Consider the following 15150-nt stretch of genomic DNA (forward strand, 5'->3'; position numbering starts at 1 on the left):
ACATCTAAAAGGATATAGACACTGTCTATGCATATGAATAAGGTAATACCACCATGGTTGTTTATGTCTATTGTCCCACATGATTTTCTATAGAGAGAAGTACACACACCCTATGTTGTTGTCTAGGGGTTGCTTCTACTATTGTACCATGTGATTGTTTGTTAAATGTCTCTGTCTACTATAGTTGGTTTTATAGGGGGAATGGTTGAATAAAACCTTCTCCATGTGATGGGTCTCCTAAACCATGCAGAGTATGCACTACTAGTTATAGAGAGTTTTTTTTTGTGCACCTCTCTCTCTCTCTCTCTCTCTTTTTCATGCTGCCACCTCGTGGCTTCTCCTTCCCCATCTAGTCCCAACAATGATATAGAAAGAGTTACAATGCAAGTTGTGAAAAAATAAATTAAGGGGCTAGTACCATCGTCGATAAGATTTGTGGAATCCTTGCCTGATAATTATACATTTGAGGTTTTTTTCTCAAAATCAAACACATTAGATACTAAACAATTGCTTTGGTTAGTATCATAGTCAAGATCATACCCCTCACTGTAGTCAACTTCAGGTATGTTGTCTTTTAGAGGAGGTTCTTGAATTAGGTGTTGATGGAGCCTTGTTGATTGTTGTTATGGATCACCATTGGGATGCATCATTACTGGTATCTTTGTTGGTTGAATATTTATAGCATAATGACCAACTTGGAGACCCTAAAACATTTCACCTTGTTGGAGCCATCAAAAACTTGATTATGATTTTGTAATTTTTAAGGAGTGGTGTTCTCATGTTGAGGATCATTGTGGTTCTCGGTCTGATGATGAAACATTGAAGAAGAATTTTCATATTTGCATCTCTTGAAGAAAGTAGGACTTTGGTTCTTGTTTCTGTCAAAATAACAAAAAAAGGAAGGCTTTATGTGCTAGTTAGTAGCCGAAGACTCAACATTCTAGCTTTGTCCTCCATTATTCTTCTTAGTATTGAGAGAAAAATTGATAGCTCTAGGAAAAGGGCTCAAACATATCCACCGCATCACCATGGTAAGGAGTTAAGCTTGAAATAAAATTACGCTTTTACTATATCCTACTAAGATTCTCCATAGTTTGCAAAATTGGATCAAATAGCTCAAAAATAGTCAGCATAAGCTTGTACACTTTTATTCCTACCATGTCCTTGAACTAGATTGTTGGGTGTTCATCCCATGAATTTGTATGGGTAAAAATTACAATAGAAACAATCCTTGAAATGCAAACCATTCATATGGGTGTTCACCATGCTATTTATTTGCATTCCACCTTAATGCACACACTATATTTGTGAGATAATTAGATGCACATTAGACTTTGTCACGCAAAAAAAATTCCTTTTCATGAAATCAATTATCTAGTTGACTAACCGAAATCAAAACTATGCTCACATCTTTAATTCCATCAAAATCTTTAAAAGTGAAATCTATACTTTTGATTTTATTCTTCTTGATGCAGGTTTAATGCATGATGCATGCAACTATTTATCTTCAAACTCGAGATATCACTTGTGCTCATATGCAAGGCTTTGTTAAAAATTAATAAGATGCTCCATGATTGTGTGTGTTTCAGGAAAGTGCACCATGAGTGTGTGTAATATTTGAGTAGTTATGCAAGCAAACGCAATTATATTGAATTGAAAATACTTAGCTATCTATGGCTATTTGTAAGTCCCTGGGACCGCCATGTCTGAATCCTCCACCCAACCTCCCTTTATAGCGACCTGGCTCTAGGATCCCTTCCCACTGGCAGCCGGCACTTGATCGCCCTTGGCTCGGTCCTTGACCTCCGAGGTTGTTGCCGTTGGCATGAAATTACTCCCTCCTTGGAGAACCATTTTCCTCCTTAAAAAACAAAAGTGGTTGTATCGTCATAAGAACACTAATGTTTTCCATAGTGGCATCCTTCATGGATCCATCTGTTCATTTGATCGAAGCACGGTTCAGTAGGATGCTCAATGAAACCAAGAGTAACGTCTCGCTTTTTTTCCACATTGTTGTCCCTTTGCAACCGTCTTGTGGAATTGGTCAATATCCATCATAGTGGGTAGACTCCATTTAGAACCTTGAGTATGCTAAACGAGTTATCACAACTAAGATGTACTCGAAAGAGTACCTCTTTTCACTTTCCATGAAAGTAACTAGCTAATGTAACTCATCAGCAAAGTTTAAGTCCTTGACTTGTGATCTTATCGCATCAGTAAACAACCCCACCATAACTAGTGTTCAAGGTTGAGAACCTGCCTTAAACATGAATGGACTAAACCAAGTCACAAACATCCTTTACCTTATGGTAAACAAACTGCAACTAGAGCGATACATGCTAGCTAATTGGATTGCTTGGTGCTAACATACGCTCTTCGCATATCCTTTAGCACAAGGTTACACTTGTAACTTCCTATCCTCTTTGGATAACTCACAGTACTAAGGTGTGGTTAGCAAAAATAGATCCAAACCCACATATCCATGATCATACTTGCCAATACTTATGGTCGTAGCACACATGAAAGGGGTGTGTAAATAGTTTTGAAAAGAAATTAATTACTTTCTACTGCAATAATTTGCAAGCCTAGCTGAAATGTTTAAACCATAATAGAAGGTGAAAACAATGAAACTTTTTCATTAACAACACATAGCCTTGCTATATGCAGAAACAACCATCCATTAATGTTGTTTAACAACACTTGTAACCTTAACAAGTCGTTCTGAGCATCCAACAATTTCAGGCACTGAAATTGTTCCTGATGCGACATGCATGCTGAAAATGGTCTATAAAATGGATTTGACCAGCACCTAGGGACTTTGTTATGACACATAATTGAAATAGCAAGCACCATTGTCAGTCCCAGAGACTCATATTCTCCACATAAGGAATATGTATCAACTAAGGATGTCTAGAAAAAGAACATCCTTCAAGTACGAGATGTACTGGTGTGTGGAGGTAAATGCAAACACTCTACGATGGAAGTGAGAGGGACCCTCGTTAGCCTTGATCCACACTAGCTAAACTGAACTCCTTGAGTTCATAGACCATGTTGTATCCCATGTGACAACATGTGCCAAAATTGCATAATGCAGGAATGTGTATTGGACACTATGGGCCAAAATACTTTGCTCCTACATGACCTTATCATGTCTCTGAAAGAGAAAAATGGATGAAAACATAGAAGTTTATGCATCCTACTTGGAAAAGTAAACGAAAACTTATTCAAAAGAAACAAAACCAAATTAGATGCGTATCTGGAGGCTGAACATTGTGTTCATTTACCTGTAGTCAAAGGACCTACCCAAATTTCCTACCGACAAAGGCCTACGAATACTAATTGAAAATTATTGAAATTCAAGTAGTATCGCACATGTAACCGTGGGTGTTTCCTTTGCAATCCAAACCCCTTGGTTAAAATCTACATTGTCAAACCCCTTGGTTAGACTTTGTAGGAAAACGGCTCAACTAGTAGACAGTAGTAATTGAAGTCAACTTTGGAAGTTGAAATTGTCCACTACCCCTTGGCATCTTGTGGACTTCTTTCCTTGAAAGTGCAAGTGTGAAGGTTCCAAGCACTAACCATCAACACTGAATAAAGTGATTTAGAAATCACGAGGAGGGTCTTATCCCAAAATTGTACTCGTATAGACACTCTTAGTGCTATAGATAAAATAGGAGATCCACTCAAGTTGGAATTGTATTCACAACTGGATCTTTTCTAGAACCAAAAATTTCTAATCTTGGGTTTTTGTGAGCATCCGTACTGTTTGAAATGCTTGCTCTATCTATACACCTTGGTAGAGAATCCTTTGACTTTCAAAAACTCAACGTGACCTTCACACTTAAAGTATGTAGTGCTAAAATAACACCCAAAAAATCAGTAATGGCAAGACTCTTGCTTGTCCATTAGAAGCGATGGGTATTGAACTTGATAGAATTATTCAATCTTGAAAGCAATTACTAATGTATTAAAAACAGATGGCTCTTAGCCATTCCAAAATATGTGTCTCTTAGCCCTTCAAAAATAGATGGCTCTTAGCCTTTCCTGTTACCATATCGACATAGAAAGGTTGTAGTAAAATCATGTCTAATTTCACTTTTTCCGTAGAAAATTAAGAGAGAGAGAGAGAGAGAGAGAGAGAGAGAGAGAGAGAGAGAGAGAGAGAGAGAGAGAGAGAGAGAGAGAGAGAATGTTGGGCTAAGGAAAATTCCTTATTCTACTGTGTGGGATGCCCTCTGTGTATGCCTTTGTGCAACAATGACTATGTCGTTGCTTATCTATAACAGTGTGCTTGTGGACTGTTCTTGTAGAGAGAAATAACATAATTCAAATCTTGATCCACCTACCTTGTATGTAGCCGTGACTGTACCAGAGTGACTGACATATGGCACTTTTCCTGTGAATAAACAAAAAAAAAAAAGTTTGTAGACATCAATAACTTACCTCGTCCTTGACAGAGTAGCTAGTTTTATAGCGGAAGCATATACAATGATGGGGTGTTGTACGTCCATCGTACAAGTACACCATGCATACATATCAAAAAATAATATGCCCTTGGCTTCAATGACAGTCTCAACCATGTGAGCCCTTGGTATATGTGCCTTGTACAATTACATTGGCATGTATACATCACAATGTGTTATTACATAAACTGTGAGCTTATATCCACGGAGTGCCAAAGATGTATGCCATTATCATTGATATGAAGTCAATCAATAACACCTTAGCACATAAGAGAAGCCTTGCTTCACATGAAGTCTGACAAAGCACTTTGATTTGCACATTGAGAAATATTTTTTCAAATAAAAGTTTAAATTACAGAAGAAAGAAACATAATTGAAATTTACTAACCTTGTCGCCCACTTGTGGCCATGTTTTTATTAATTCATAAGTAAGAAGCTCACTCGAATTTGGCTCATAGCCATATGTACTTCTCGAGTGAGTTAGCGTATGTGTCATATACAAGCTCTCGTGACGTAAAAACTACAGACATCTTGGCAAGTTCCCCCAAGTTCGTATGCTAATAGCATATTCCAAACTTGGGGACCCGTGATGCCAAATGCTGAAGAGGAAGCCTTGCTTCACATAAGTACTCATGGAGTTATGGTGCTCATAGCTAGCAGATACTCTTGCCAATTTACAATGTCATAGCAAAAGAAAGTTGGACTTGTTGAGCATTCAGAGATAATCGACCTTGTCAAATTATACAACGTATTGAAAAAAAAAACTTACAAAGTATGTACTTCATACCTGCTTGGCTTGATTATAGTTGTCCTTGACCATATAGATTTGTCTTGATCAACGAATGTGTAAGAATAGTTTTCCGAGAATCCATGCTCTAGCAAAACTGCAAATCCAAAATACAACATAGAGAAATCCCTGTCAGCTTCTCAAGCTGTAACAAGTGGTATTGGGACTTTCCTATCTCGATTATGGCTCATAGCCATTGCACGTCTTACACGATTGATTAAAACAAAGTCCATATTGCACCTTGCCTTTGGAGTAGTTGCCTCTTGCGATAGTGTCAAGTCTAGCAATGGGCCATGTTGATCTCCTTGAGATGCTAGAGAGGTGGTTTGTACTCAAGATGTTCTTGATTTGGGTTTGCAAACTAATCATTGGTCCTTGCCAAGAATATATGCAACATAATTTTAATGCTGATGGTAATGGTGACAAGCCGTGCTTTGTGCTTGGAGTGCTTAAAGTGCACTCACTGCTATTGCATGACAGGGGTATACAACATATTATGAAAAATTTTCCAAAAAAATTAAAATCCATGCATACCTTACGAAGTCCTTATACTGGCTTGCTTCGTTGTCGATCTTTTGCATGTTGCATGACTGTGCATGCCAAGCCAAGATTTTCATAGCCTTGAAAATGTGCCATGCAGAATCTTGAGCCTTGATTGAGTACAACAGATTTTTTTGTAGTCTTAATTCCCTTGTTGTCAACATCTGGCATGTATGTTGGCTTGTAGCCTTGCCAAAATCTTCAACTGTATCTGCGGATAGGGCCTTGCCAATATCCAACAATATCTATCCTCGGTTGTAGCTTAATTTGGTCAAGAGAATAATGCTTCTAAACATATTGAATGCTCAAGATCTCTGTAATTGTTAGAAATTTTACAAAAATTTGCTCGTCATCAATTCCTTCGCTGCCTTGGTGCTTGTTGCCTTGATGATGCTTCTGAGTATGTGCATGTGCAACTCTGACAATCTGTGCCGTGGGAATACTTGAATAAAGGGCGGGGGGGGGGGGGTGTGTTAAGTATGGAGCTTGATTTACCCTTGTAATTTTCTGTGGTAAAAGCGCACATTTGTAAGGCCCCCATTATGAGGAGAAGCCATCATGCGTGAATGAAAATCACTCACCGGAAACCAAAATTTTCACGAACAAGAATCAGGGGCAACTTTAAAGGCCTCGGAATATTATGGCCGGAATATTATGGCCGGACGGCGGCCGGAAAGTGGTCGGAAAACAACCGGTCGATTGGCCGGTGGTCGGTAGTCAATGGCCGGTGGCCGAATTCAAAAGCGGACTTGTCTTCTCAAGGGCGGCCACACATGGGCGGATTGGAGGGTCCGATTTGGACTTATTCGCACAAGGGCGGCTACACATGGCTGTCTCTCATAAGAGAGGGCAGCCCTTTTGGCCTATAAAAGGAAGCCATTTCTACACACATTTCATAGTGTGAAGTTGATGCAACAAGGTGAGTGTGAGGTGGTGAGAGTGAAGCAAGGCGGGAGCTCCATTAAGGGTATAATCCCTTTGTAAACTACTTCTTGTTTTGAAGTACTAAAGCCATTGAGTGGCTGCTTTCCCGTGGACGTAGCCCACATTGGGTGAACCACGTATATCGTGTGCACTCTCTCTCTCTCTCTACTCTATAATCTCGTGTATATAAATCTGTCTCTCTCCATTAAGTAATCTACTCAATTATCTATTTAGCTACGTCTTATTTCCTAACAACTAGTATCAAAGCAAGGTTTGCTCGTAGCTAAATTATCTCAAGGAAAGGATTCCTTGAATTGAGTGGGAGTTATGGTGGAGGAAGGGAAGCTCAAGATTGAGAAGTTCAACGGCAAAAACTACCAACATTGGAAGATGCAGATTGAAGACTATCTCTACCAGAAGGACCTCTATTTGCCACTAGGCGGTCTTGCGAAGAAGCCCGCAACAATGGCAGATGAAGCATGGATTGTCCTTGATCGAAAGGCACTGGGAACAATCCGGTTAAGCTTGGCGTCAACTGTGGCCTTCAATGTTTCGGAGATGAAGACCATGGAGGACTTGATGAAGTCACTTGACGACTTCTACGAGAAACCATCGGCATCCAATAAGGTATTTCTTATGAAGCGCTTGTTCAATCTAAAGATGGCAGAGAATGGTTCAGTTGCAGAACACCTAAATGACTTTAACACAAACATAAGTCAACTTCGATCAGCGAAAATCAATTTCGATGACGAAGTACGAGCTCTCCTTATACTATCATCTCTACCGGATAGTTGGGACAGCCTTGTGATGGCTGTAAGTAATTCTATCTCTGGCACAAATACTCTTAAGTTTGATGATGTTGTGGGTGTTCTCCTAAGCGAGGAAATGCGAAGGAGAAGCACAGGAGAATCATCAAGTGCTGCACTATCAGTGGAAACAAGAGGAAGGCTTAAGGAGAGGTTCAAAAACCAAAAGGGTCGTGATCGCTCAAGGCGGAGCAAGTCGCGCACAAAGTCAGTTCTTGAATGTTGGAACTGCGGCAAGAAGGGCCACGTCAAGAAGGATTGCTGGTCCAAGAAGAAGAAGAAGGAGACAGAGTCTCAAGACAACAAGCCAACATCGGAGGCCAATGTGGCAGGTAAAGTAGAGCAAGATGCTCTAATTCTCTCATTAGACAATGTGTCTAATTCCTGGATAGTAGATTCCGGGGCTTCATTCCATGCGACACCACACAAACAACATTTCCAAGACTACACCAAAGGTAATTTTGGGTATGTATACTTGGGAGATGATGAAGCTTGTGAGATTGTCGGCAAAGGTACAGTTTCTGTCAAAACTGCTAACGGAAATGAATGGAAGCTTAAAGATGTTAGGCATGTTCCTTCTCTTCGCAAAAATTTGATCTCTACAAGACAATTGGACGATGAAGGTCACAACATTGCATTCGGAAACAAACGGTGGAAGATCTCAAAGGGATCTTTGGTGGTTGCCAAGGGTGAAAAAGTCGGTACACTTTACTTGTGTACTGTTAGCACGCAACCTTCAGCTTGTGCAGCAACTACAGAAGTTGACAGTGCGGTGTGGCACTACCGACTTGGGCATATGAGTGCCAAAGGAATGCAAATCCTTCAAACAAAGAAGCTTCTACCAGGTTTGAAAGAAGTGGACTTAGAGTTCTGTGAAGATTGTGTTTATGGTAAACAAAAGAGGATAAAATTTCAAAAATCAGGAAATGAAAGAAAAAATAAAAAACTTGAGTTGGTTCATTCTGATGTTTGGGGTCCTGCAAGTACACCATCACTTGGTGGCTCATTGTACTATGTAACATTCATAGACGATGCGACTAGAAAAACATGGGTTTATGTCATGAAGAATAAATCCGATGTATTTTCCATATTTCAAAGGTGGAAAGCCTTTGTGGAGAATGAAACAGGTACCAAGGTTAAATGCCTCAGATCCGACAATGGAGGCGAATATTGCAGCCAAGCTTTTGAAATATTTTGTGCTAGCAATGGCATTCAGAGGCAAAGGACAACCCCAAGGACACGTCAACAAAATGGGATTTCGGAAAGGATGAACAGGACAATCATGGAACGAGCACGAAGCATGCGGCTACATGCAGGCCTACCGCTTGAGCTTTGGGCGGAAGCTGTAAGTACGTCTGTGTACTTAATCAATCGGTCACCCTCAACGGCATTGGATGGGGGAGTTCCAGAAGAGGCATGGACAGGTAAACCGGTGAATTATGCATTTCTCAAAGTGTTTGGGTGTGAGGCTTTCATGCACATAGATAGAAGCCTAAGATCAAAGTTAGATGCAAAGTCCAAAAAGTGTTTCTTCATTGGCTATGGAGAAGGAGACTTTGGGTATCGCCTATGGAATCCTGAAGATGGTAAAATCTTAAGGAGTAGGGATGTAATTTTTAACGAACAAAATATGTACAAAGATTACTTGGAAAGAAAACAAACAAAAGAAACAGGTGATGAGTACATGGAGCTTGAGGACGGTGAAGACTCAAGGACTGCAAACGGTGACAATGTGCAACAACGTCAACCAAATGAGGAGCCTCAACCTATTCCCCGAAGATCTACAAGAGCAAGTAGACCTCCAGAAAGGTTTGTTCCTTCCTTCAACCATCTCTTGATCTCAGATTCTGGAGAGCCGGAATCATATGAAGAAGCTATGCAACATGAATCCAAAGAAGAATGGACGAAGAGCATGCAAGTGGAGATGGACTCACTACATCGCAAGCAAACATGGGAGTTGGTTGAGTTGCCTAAAGGTAAGCAGGCACTTCAAAACAAATGGGTGTACAAGCTAAAGGAAGAAGAAGGTGGGAAGAAAAGGTACAAGTCTAGGCTTGTGGTAAAAGGTTTTTCTCAAAAGAAAGGTATTGACTTCAATGAAATATTTTCTCCTGTTGTAAAAATGAACTCAATTAGGCTTGTCTTAAGCCTTGTGGCTGCTCATGATCTAAATCTCGAGCAAATGGATGTAAATACGGCATTCCCTCACGTTGACTTAGAGGAGGAAATCTACATGCTTCAACCAAAGGAGTATGAAGTAAAAGGTAAGGAGAAAATGGTTTGCAGATTAAAGAAGAGCTTGTATGGTTTAAAGCAAGCATCAAGACAATGGTACTTGAAGTTTGATCGATGGATGTTGGATCATGGATTCACAAGATGCAACTCGGATCACTGCGTCTACATGAAGAATTTGGGAGATGGGAAATTCATCATCCTAATGTTGTATGTTGATGACATGTTGATTGCAAGTGCTAACATGCAGGACATCAAAGACCTAAAAGAGGAGCTGTCCAAATCTTTTTCAATGAAAGATTTAGGTGCTGCAAAGAGGATACTTGGTATGAAAATATCAAGGGACAGGACGAAGAAGACAATAAATCTATCTCAAGAAGATTACATCAAGAAGGTACTAGAAAGGTTTGCAATGCAAAATGCAAAACCAGTTTCTACACCTTTGGCTGGTCATTTTAAACTAACAAAGGATATGTGTCCAAAGACACAAGAGGAGATAGCCTATATGTCTAAACTTCCATATGCTGCAGCGGTAGGTTCTCTAATGTATGCTATGGTCTGGACAAGGCCAGACATTGCACATGCAGTGGGAGTTGTGAGTAGGTTCATGGACAACCCAGGTAAAGAGCATTGGCAAGCTGTGAAGTGGATACTTAGGTATCTAAAAGGGACAACAACAAATGCTTTGTATTTTGGAGGAACTGATACTTTTCTAGAAGGGTATGCTGATGCAGATATGGCAGGTGACAAAGATACTCGAAGGAGCACTACTGGCTATGTGTTCACGGTTGGAGGCACAACAGTAAGCTGGGCTTCAAAGCTGCAGAAAGTGGTTTCACTTTCTACCATGGAAGCAGAGTATGTAGCAATGACGGAGGCAAGCAAAGAAATTCTGTGGCTTCACAGATTCTTAGAAGAGCTTGGATTCAAACAAGACAATTGTGTCTTGTACAGTGATAGCCAAAGCGCTATCCATCTTGCGAAGAACTCAGCCTTTCATTCAAGGACAAAGCACATTGAGGTGAGATATCACTTCATACGCACTCTTTTGGAAGAGGGACAACTAAAGCTAGGAAAGGTGCATACAAGTGAAAATTCTGCAGACATGTTTACAAAGGTGGTCAACAAGGAGAAGTTGAGCTTTTGCTCATCTTCAATCGGCATTCAAGGATAAGAAGCCAGAATGGAAAGCAGTCACAAGTTTGGTTTGGAGATCAGTCTCCAAGTGGGAGATTGTTAAGTATGGAGCCTGATTTACCCTTGTAATTTTCTGTGGTAAAAGCGTACATTTGTAAGGCCCCCATTATGAGGAGAAGCCATCGTGCATGAATGAAAATCACTCACCGGAAACCAAAATTTTCACGAACAAGAATCAGGGGCAACTTTAAAGGCCTCGGGGACGGAGGTTCCCGAGACTTTTTTTTTCGCCGGAATATTCTTTTTTCGCCGGAATATTATGGCCGGACGGCGGCCGAAAAGTGGTTGGAAAACAACCGGTCGGTTGGCCGGTGGCCGGTAGTCAATGGCCAGTGGCCGGTGGCCGAATTCAATGGCCGGTGGCCGAATTCAAAAGCGGACTTATCTTCTCAAGGGCGGCCACACATGGGCGGATTGGAGGGTCCGATTTGGACTTATTCGCACAAGGGCGGCTACACATGGCTGTCTCTCATAAGAGAGGGCAGCCCTTTTGGCCTATAAAAGGAGGCCATTTCTACACACATTTCATAGTGTGAAGTTGATGCAACAAGGTGAGTGTGAGGTGGTGAGAGTGAAGCAAGGCGGGAGCTCCATTAAGGGTATAATCCCTTTGTAAACTACTTCTTGTTTTGAAGTACTAAAGCCATTGAGTGGCTGCTTTCCCGTGGACGTAGCCCACATTGGGTGAACCACGTATATCGTGTGTACTCTCTCTCTCTCTCTCTCTCTACTCTATAATCTCGTGTATATAAATCTGTCTCTCTCCATTAAGTAATCTACTCAATTATCTATTTAGCTACGTCTTATTTCCTAACAGGGAGGGGGGGGGGGGGGGGGGGGGATGCCCATAAGCGGGCACCCTAATGCTCTCATAATGTGAAAAAGAGAAACTCAAGGACGGCTATGTATAGGACCGCCTGTGATGGAAGTCTGAGAGTAGACCCTTGGGACCTCACCGATGCCTTGTGCACTTCGTTTTGTGCAAGTCGGGGTCGTCCCCTTCCCCCCTCATTGCTAGGGGTGTTGCATCAAAGCTCCCTCCTCGCCTTGGACAACATCTCTAGACACACCAATTTTTCTCCACAGCTCCCTATTGCCTAGTTTGCATGAGCATGCAGACAAGTGAAGAGGACCACGCCCTTCCCCCCAAAATTAGCCTAGCTCTAATACCAATGTAAGACCCTAGGACTACCATGTCCGAATTCTCCACCCAACCTCCCTTTATAGCCACCTGAATCTAGGATCCTTTCCCATTGGCAACTGGCCCTTGGGCCGGCCCTTGACCTCCTGGGTTGTTGCTCTTGGCATGACATATTTGATGTTTAATTAATTCATGAACCATTCTACAAGTGAGAATGAAAGTGGAAATTACTAGATGTAGAAATTGTGTGTATAACAAGCTTGAAAAGGAAACTATCTTGTTTCTCCACTTCCAATAGGTCCCAAGGCAAATAGAGTAAGTGGTCAACAAATTGAACTGACCAAAGTTTGAATTTTGATGGAGACAATTTTCACTTTGCATCAGCTCAGTTTTGGCTTCAAATTTTTTGCTTTCAAAGAAAAAAATATCTGAACCGTTTTTATACGACTATAGATGCTCATAATTTCTACCTTGCCAAAAACTTTGTAGATTGCAAAATCACAAGCTTTAGTGTGTGGAAAGTAATGTCCTCCCAATAAAGTAGAGGCTTCAAATTATAGATATAGACTTTTTTAAAAACAAGGGTGAAGTCAAATTCTCACGAACATAGCATGTAGTAGAGGGACGATGGAGATGTAATAGAGAGTAGCACTCATAGCTTGAGAAAAGAGGCATTTCAGCCCATGCAGTAAAAGAATGAAATGATTCTTATGCTAGGCGCTTTGATTTGATGCAGTAAAAGAAGCTTTTTGTTGGAGCTTGACTTCAGCATTTTATGTCAAAGGACATGTTGGATCGTAACTTTTTTGAAAGTTTATCTCTCTTCAAGCTTCCTTTCTCGTATTGATTGCAAACAACTATCCGAGCAAATTTTTTGTGGCTAGTCTTCTTTGAATTCTCTCACACACAGAGATGGCCCAGGGGCCGCACACCGCTCACACACAGTGGCACCACAGTGGAGAAGAGCAAATAAGAGAAGGGGGAAGGGGAAAGGACGACACCAAAAATCGGCAATGGTAGCTTCAATTTGATTCAAAAACACCATATACAACCTCCACTTTCACTACATAAGAAGGGCACACTCCTCCCTCAGCTTGGCTTCGTCGGCACACACCTCGACAAGCAAAATTTTCCCTTCAATCTTTAGGAAGTTCTCACTGCTAAGAACTTGTCCAAAACTGCAAAAGAATGGCCTCTTATAGGGTGACCTGCCTATTTTAGGCAACTTCTATTTTTATCAGCCATTGTCGGCTCTTTTTAGCATGCATCCACATGAACCACTGCTCTTTTTAGCATGCATCCAAATGAACCACTGCCTTGGTAAAATTGTCGGGCATGTCACACCACTGTAGAACACACCCCTTATATGAGCCATAGCGTCAACGCTATTGGCCCCCAAACAGAAGCACCCAATGCCCTCAAGAAAAGGAAGAAGCCCCTTAAGGTGTGGAAACGAGGTCCACACATGATCTACCATATTATCATTGACAAACAACACCATCCAACACCACCAACCACGCTGAAAACGGCCCTCATCGCCCACAACATCCACAAAATTGCCACCTACGGCCACTACCGCATCAAGCAGTGCGAGATGATGTACCTGCCATAGCCAAGTTTGGCTTAGAGAGCCAACTCTCTCTCTCTCTCTCTCATGAATTCTAAGAGGCCCTTGGCCCAATACTTATAGCCCAAACCTCCTAGTTCAACCCTCGCATGTGGGGCTACCGTGTGTGCCACGTGGCGGCTCTGGACGAGCTCACCTCATGGATCTCACAAGATTGAATGCCATGAGTACACAAAAAACCTTTTTTAATCTCCAACTTCAAAGCATTTCCTTCCTCTACCAATTGCTCTAATTCTCGAGCTGCAAAAACCTACCAAACTATGCTCATGCCGACTCCAATTCCATCCGCCGGCTTTGCATTCCGAAATCATCATGGCTTCAAGCAACCCATCCAAGAAATGGAGAGATCATCTATGCCATCCCGTTTGCATCGGCTCCTGGCTTCAAACCTTGATACCTCCGTGATCCCAACTTTGATCGACGTGTTGTAACTTTCTATGGTCTACATGTCACATAGCATCCATAAAACTCTAGTGAGTTTGAAAAAACTCATGGCATGCCTACCAATGCAATCAAACCAACATAAAATTGGCCCTCGGTGAAACTTAAATTGCTCATATCTTGGCCATTTGAACTCTGATTGATGATCCAAAAGGACTGACATGCACATAAGAAAAGCAATTTAGGCCCATGCATTCACATGAGCTCTAACCATCCATCTGCATATGCCCAACTTGGCAAGGATATGCAAACCACTCCAAGCTTCAAATTACTGCCATAACTTGCACACTGTAGCTTCATTTGAGGAGATATCTAGAATAGCTTGTAGACCACACCAAGGGCCATCTTTGGCTCTCCCATTTCTACATTTTTCACCCTTTGACTAGACATGCTTGACAGGCACCATGGTAGAGCACTTTGGACGTGAAACCACATAAAGCATACATATCCACTGCTCTTTCTCTGCCCTTGAACTTCAGAGCTGCCTGAACACTTTGGCATGCCCTTGAGAGCATGTAAAACTTGGCATTCTTCATTGCATTGAACAAATTTAGCTGCACCATCATTGCCCAAACCCATTGTTGAACATTCATGTTTAAACACAAAAAGCCTTTATTCACCTAGAAATTGCAAAACTAATGAACATTGCGAGAAAACCAAAAACACCACTACGATATGTACAAAATCGTATTCCTACTTCATGCTGCCTCTTCTCAAACAAGTTTCCGAACCCCCTACTTCATCAAACCTCCTAGATCAAACACCTGGCATCTCCCTGGCATTGAGCCTCACCCATCCATCTACAACAACTTTCGATAGTACTATACCCAAGAACGTAGCCATCCATGCACACAATAAGCCCATAGGATTCTTGCACCACTCTGGGCATCACCCTACCTCCGTTATGATTCAAAAATATCACCACTATGCACACCATGCTGCTGCATATGCACACCTGACCCTCCCTCCCAACCATGTAAAGAGGAGTC

Source organism: Adiantum capillus-veneris, chromosome 13, assembly GCF_014529385.1.
Source record: "Adiantum capillus-veneris isolate H3 chromosome 13, ASM1452938v2, whole genome shotgun sequence".
In the NCBI taxonomy this organism is placed as follows: Eukaryota; Viridiplantae; Streptophyta; class Polypodiopsida; order Polypodiales; family Pteridaceae; genus Adiantum; species Adiantum capillus-veneris.